We start from the raw sequence: 6,100 nt of genomic DNA, 5'->3' as shown, positions 1-6,100 counted from the left end.
TTGTCTTGTTGATCCTTTCCACGGTTAGGTGATTATTGTTCCTTAAACATAAAAAGTTTCAAAAAAATAGCTATGTTTTTTTGTCCCAAAATAGTTACAACTTTGGATAATGTAGGAATCTCAATATATGAAAATCTTCAAACGTAATTGAATAGTTTTGAGTGTTGAAAGACAAAAAAATACAGAGATTTAAAAATCAAAGAATTTGAAAACAGAAGATCTCATATCTGTGACATTAATTTATCATCTCTATTATGCATCTCACGGGTCATTCCTCTCTATATATACAAGGGATATCACAGCACGAAGTTGCAGTAAGAGCCTGAGAGAGAGAGAGATCATGGAAGCAAAACAAAGCACCATCTCTATTTTTATGTTCCCATGGCTAGCACATGGCCACATCTCACCCTATTTAGAGCTAGCCAAAAAGCTCTCAACAAGAAACTTCAAGATCTACCTATGTTCCACCCCAGTCAACCTCACTTCCATCAAAAGAAAACTCTCTGAAAAGTACTCAAACTCAATCCAACTAATTGAACTCCATGTACCACCATTGCCTAACCTCCCTCCGCCGTACCACACCACCAAAGACCTCCCTCCCCACCTCATGCCCACCCTCAAAAAGGCCTTCGACTCCGCCGAACCCAACTTCTCTCTCCTCCTCAAAACCCACAAACCAGACCTCCTCATCTATGATTTTCTTCAGCCTTGGGCTCCAGTGGTCGCGGCCGAGTATGGTATACCGGCGGTGGACTTCATCACTAGCAGCGCCACCATGACCGCCTTCATGCACCACCTCTATAAAGACCCACTTATCACTTTTCCTTTCCATCGATTTATCTTCGTGATTATGACAAAGTAGAAGTATCCCATTTGCTCAATCCTTCGAAAAACCTCGACAAGGACAAGACTCGCTGTTTCGAGTGCCTTGATCGATCATCGGAGATTGTTCTGATAAAAACTTTTAAAGAAGTTGAAGGAAAGTACATCGATTATCTCTCTAGTTTGGTTGGGAAGAAGATTGTGCCTGTCCCTCTTGTCCAAGACTGTGTCAACAACAACGGTGAGAGCGGGATTATTGGGTGGCTGAACAAGAAGGAGCGGCGGTCCACTGTGTTTGTTTGTTTTGGCACCGAGTATTTTCTATTGGAGGATGAGATTGAAGAGATAGCTTATGGGTTGGAGCTTTCTGGTGTTAATTTTGTATGGGTTGTGAGGTTTTCAATGGGAGCAAATATAAGTGTTGAGAAGGCAATGCCTAGAGGGTTCGTTGAGAGGGTAGGAGAGAGAGGCATGGTGGTGGAAGGTTGGGCTCCTCAACTGAAGATTTTGCTGCACCCAAGCATTGGTGGTTTTGTGAGTCACTGTGGATGGAGCTCAGTGATGGAGGGAATGAAGTTTGGAAGTCCAATCATAGCCATGCCAATGCATCTTGATCAGCCTGTAAATGCTAGGTTGGTGGAGGAGATAGGGGTTGGCATGGAGGCTGTGAGGGACAAGAATAGGGTGCTTGATCGAAAAAATGTGGCCGAGGTGATTCAGAAAGTGGTGGTTGAAGATGGTGGGGAGGCGGTGAGGAGCAAAGCAAGGGAGTTGAGTGAAACCCTAACTATCAAAGGGAAGGAGGATATAGATGGGGTGGTGGAAGAGTTGGTGAGACTTTATATATAGCCAGAAAAAGAGACAAGAGTAATCAGTTGGTAGTGTTAGACTTCAAATTTAGATGTTTTTTTAGTTTTCAGTCAAGTTATATTAGTTTCCATAGTTAGTATTTAGTTTTTAGGTCAACGTGCTATTCTCTAATTGAAAGAGCACACCATATGTGATATAAGTCAGAGTTGTTAATTTTTTTTTCTTCCCAGATGTGATTAGGCTTTAACAAAGAAAATGGTGTCAAGAATTGTCAATCTTGTTTATCTTGCATGCCCAAATATTTAATAAAAATTTGATCTTTTTGTTGTTGATTTTGACTTTATTTCATTTTATTTTTGTTTATTGGTTTGGTAAACAGCCACTTCTGCCATAAAGATTGTGAATTATATAAACACATGTATATGAAATTTGGTACATAAAGTAAATCAATATACCAGTTACAAATTAATTTTCAACAACACAATTATTTTATTTTCACCCTCTCTGCAGTTTCATCAGCTTCTTCTATAACAACTTGTTAAATTCTAGGAAGATTTTATAATGCACAACATATCATATGTCCTAATTAAACCTTTATTTTAATTTTTTTGACTTTTTAATTTTTTAATTAAAATTATTTTTTTTTTTCAAATACACCCCTTAGTTGAATATAGAGTATAAATGGATAATTGATTTGAATTGAGACTAAAGATGGCCAAGGGACAAGTTTGTCCTTCTCCATATTTACCTTGCATCTTATCAGGGAAAGGACAAATAATATAATATATTATCAAATGGTGATTTATAATTAATGAAAATCAAAAGATGTAAGATGAAAAAGAAATTAATGAAAACGAATAGTAAGTGTAATATTTTTGTGTTTTAATCTTATCATATTAAAAAAACTAAATGATATATATTATATAAATATATTTAATAAATATAAATGGAGTTAAGAAAACCCAACATCGTCGAGCAGGGAAATGTAACATTATGACCTTTTCATAATTTATTTTCTTAAATTTTCTAATTATTTTATTTTTAACACAAAATTAATAGAAAGATGCTCAATGAGTTTGCTACTTTGTCTTTTGTCGTAGCCTTAATAGACGACGACGACACGGGAGAAAATGATTATTAAAAAGATAAAAATAAATTATGCTTTCTACTTTAATATTTTAGGCTAAACTACAGTCATTTTTCTTAAATGTTTTAAAAAATATAGGTAATTTTATAATTTTAATAGAATTATATTGGTTTTTTTATAGTTTTTAATTCATATAATAATTATGTTATTTTTTATCAATAATTTGTTAGTCGTATGAATAAAAAATAATATATTAATATATTTTCAATTAAAATATATATTTGTCTTTATTTATTTTAATATATTTATCATGTATTAGTTTCAGTCGCTTTAACATTATTAAAAAATGTCAACATAATTATGTAAAACATATAAGGGTAATTGTATTATTTTTCAAACCTCAAAGACTATTAAAATTTATTTTGGTCTTTACTTTTTTAATTCTAATAGCCAATCTCTTATACTTATAACCCTTTCATTAATTTAATATTAAATTATTTAATGAAAATTGTTATATAACTCTCATATGATATCCTTTTCATAATAAAAACATAATTTATTTATTTTTCTTTTCTATTTCTCAATTATAACTCAATCATTTTTTCATAATCATTTTTTTCTACATTACTTATGACTATTGCCCTTCATTATTGTCGCCACCCACATCCCTTCACCACATGCTTTTTATTATTTATCATTACATTCTTTTTGCCTAACAACTTTACTTTTTACTATTAACTAATGCCATCCATAGGTGGTGGACAAGAGTTCGGATTCTCGGCCGCCCTACCCGGCAGCCGTTTCCAGCAGCCCCCAAAACGACGTCGTTTTGGGGGCAAATTTCCAAAGAAAAAAAAACGCAGAGGAAGAGATGGAGGAAGGAGAGGAAGAGGGAGGAAGGAGGAGGGAGGAAGAGGAGGAGGCGGAGGCGACGGCGGTGCAGCTGCGGCGACGGCGGTGCAGCTGCTGCGACGAGCTGGATCGGGCGACGATCGAACGGCTGCGACGGCCGGCGGCGAGGCGACGAGCTGCGATGGCGAGCTCGTAGCCTCCTCTCTCCTTCTTCCTCCCTCTTCTCCCTCTCTCCTCCCCTCTGGTTTCGAAGAGAGAGAAAGCAAGAACGAAGAAGAAGAAGAAAAGAAAAAAAAAACAAAAAACCCCCAAAACGACGTCGTTTTGGGGGGCTGCCGAGTTTGGCGGCCGAGGATCCAGATTCGGTGGACAAATGGCGAAACAGATTGAATAAAAAAAAGATGTAATTACAATATAAGAAAAAAGTTAAAATTGATAGATATAACAAGATAAGAAATAAAAAGAAAATTGTATTTTTCACTAAAAATACCTTATATTAGGGTCACATGACAATTTCTACTAACTAATTAACAAAGGACTAAAATAAAAAGGACTAAAGTGTAATTTACCGTATTGTGTTATCCATACTCCCCAAAATAGCTCCTTGTTAGAGCTTCCAGATTCCAATTGTGCGAAGTGAGAGAGAGAGAGAGAGAGAGAGAGGAGAGCAGCAATAAGTCGACAACAAAAAAACATACAGAGAGCAAAGAGTGATGGTGGGGGAGATGTCAAAAGGACTAGTGGCGACTCAGACGCAGAACCCAGTAGCTCAATTACAAGCCAAGTTCAAGGAATGGAATGAAGGGTTCAAAGCATGGTTGGCCAAGCAGTCGTTGCCAATGGAGGCCGCCGTCATCACCGCCACCAGCGCCGCCTAGGGCGCAGCCATAGGTGCTTTCATGGGCAACCTCACCAACGACGTCTCTTCTTCTTTCCCTACTCCTCCTCCCCATGCTGCCTCTATGAATCCCCAAGCCATGGCCTCTCTCCAGCAAGCCCAGGTTTTTTTTCCATCCTCACCCTTACCCTCCTAATTATTCATATATTACTTATTTTTCATGCATACCTATATGTGTGTTATTCTATTGCTGGCTTTACAAATTAGGTTTTGCGCCAAATTAGGGTTTTTTTTTTTTCTTTTGAGGGAGGGTTTGATTCACTGTTAATCCCAACTATTTGCTTGAATTGATATATATCGGTGTTTGTTTTCTCATGAGATTACGGACTGGATAATAATAAATATTTAAAAGCCTATTTTACCCTTATAATTTATAATTTATAATTTAACAACGCAAAAAAAAAAAATTAATTTATAAGGTCATAATTTTTAATTTATTATTCTTAATTAAATTAAATTTGTAATTTATAATTTATATTTTTTATTTAATATATAATTTTAAATGAACAACACAAAAAAAATAATTTTATTTAATATATAAATTTAATTTTTTTTTAAATTTAATTTATAGGCCATATTTTTAATTAAATTTAATTTATAATTTATATTTTTTATTTAATATATAATTTTAAATTAACAACACTAAAAAAATATTTATAAATGTTCAAAAAACTATTTTACCATTTTCCAATTGTTTACTATGTAATAGCATGAGGGTAAAATAGACATTTCACACATTAGTCCCATATGATACCAATCCTACGGAAATAATCACACCCCCTCCCTAGGATTGTTTAGTCCCTCATAAGAGGGATATGGAGTCCGGCGGATTAAAATTGCACCAAACGATGGACATCTCCCTCCATTGAATAAGTAATCCGAATAATAAATAACCCCCCCCCCCCCCAAAATCCCTTGAATCAAACACACCCTATAATGCTTGAAAACTTGAGTAAAAGCTTACTCAAAATTTTACTCATTTGAATAAAAATTTGAGTAAAAGCTTTATTTGGTATAAACCACTCCAGTGGACATATTCAGATTTAAGTAAGTAAAAGAAAAAAAAATTAATAGATAATAATAGAGAAAAAAAAGTAACAAGATAATCAAAGTTGATACCCATCCTCACTAGGAGGATTAACGAGCCGACGACGACAAGTTCCCAAGTTTGACTTCCTGCCCATGCAAAAGATTCGGTAATTGGAGAGTGGTAAATTTGAGAGCCACTAAATAGCCTTGAAAATTTTGATTAAACATTTGATTTGGGTAAAATTTTGAGTAAAACTCAATTTGGTATAAGTTTGGGACAATGAGTGGAAGGTGCTTTGAGTGATTTTTACCCAAATTTAAATTTGATATAGGTTTGACTCAGGGATTGGAGATGCTAAGTGCTAGATTGATTTGCTGATTATATAATTTGGGGTCTTGTGCTTGTATCTGTTAAAATAGAGCAAACTTGGTTTTTGGTTGCTTGTTTTATGGGTCATGATAAGGATATTTCTATTTATCTGTTCATTTGCTGAAGAATCATTTAGGGCTTTGTTTGGTTTTATTTGGAATTGTATCTCATTTTGAATGTGGAATGGATTCTTCAATTAGTCGAATTGAGAATTTTCAGGTATTCTAATCTA

At 34.8% G+C, this 6,100-nt stretch overlaps 1 protein-coding gene and 1 pseudogene across 8 annotated transcripts in view; both read left to right on the top strand.

The window, feature by feature from the left end:
• The first annotated feature begins 260 nt into the window (after positions 1 to 260).
• LOC145796807 (UDP-glucosyltransferase 29-like) lies at positions 261 to 4,971 on the top strand (annotated as a pseudogene).
• Positions 4,149 to 6,100, top strand: part of LOC114314864 (uncharacterized) — a 25,588-nt gene continuing 23,636 nt past the window's right edge. For all 8 annotated transcript variants that reach the window (XM_082881992.1, XM_082881990.1, XM_082881989.1 and 5 more), the window contains exon 1: positions 4,149 to 4,572. The gene's annotated coding sequence lies outside the window, so the exon portion shown is untranslated. The remainder of the gene's footprint in view (positions 4,573 to 6,100) is intronic.

Source organism: Camellia sinensis, chromosome 8 (assembly GCF_055761805.1).
Source record: "Camellia sinensis isolate YWXY chromosome 8, ASM5576180v1, whole genome shotgun sequence".
Taxonomy (NCBI): Eukaryota; Viridiplantae; Streptophyta; class Magnoliopsida; order Ericales; family Theaceae; genus Camellia; species Camellia sinensis.
Note: the sequence above shows the minus strand (reverse complement) of the source record. Positions and strands in the feature narration are given on the sequence as shown.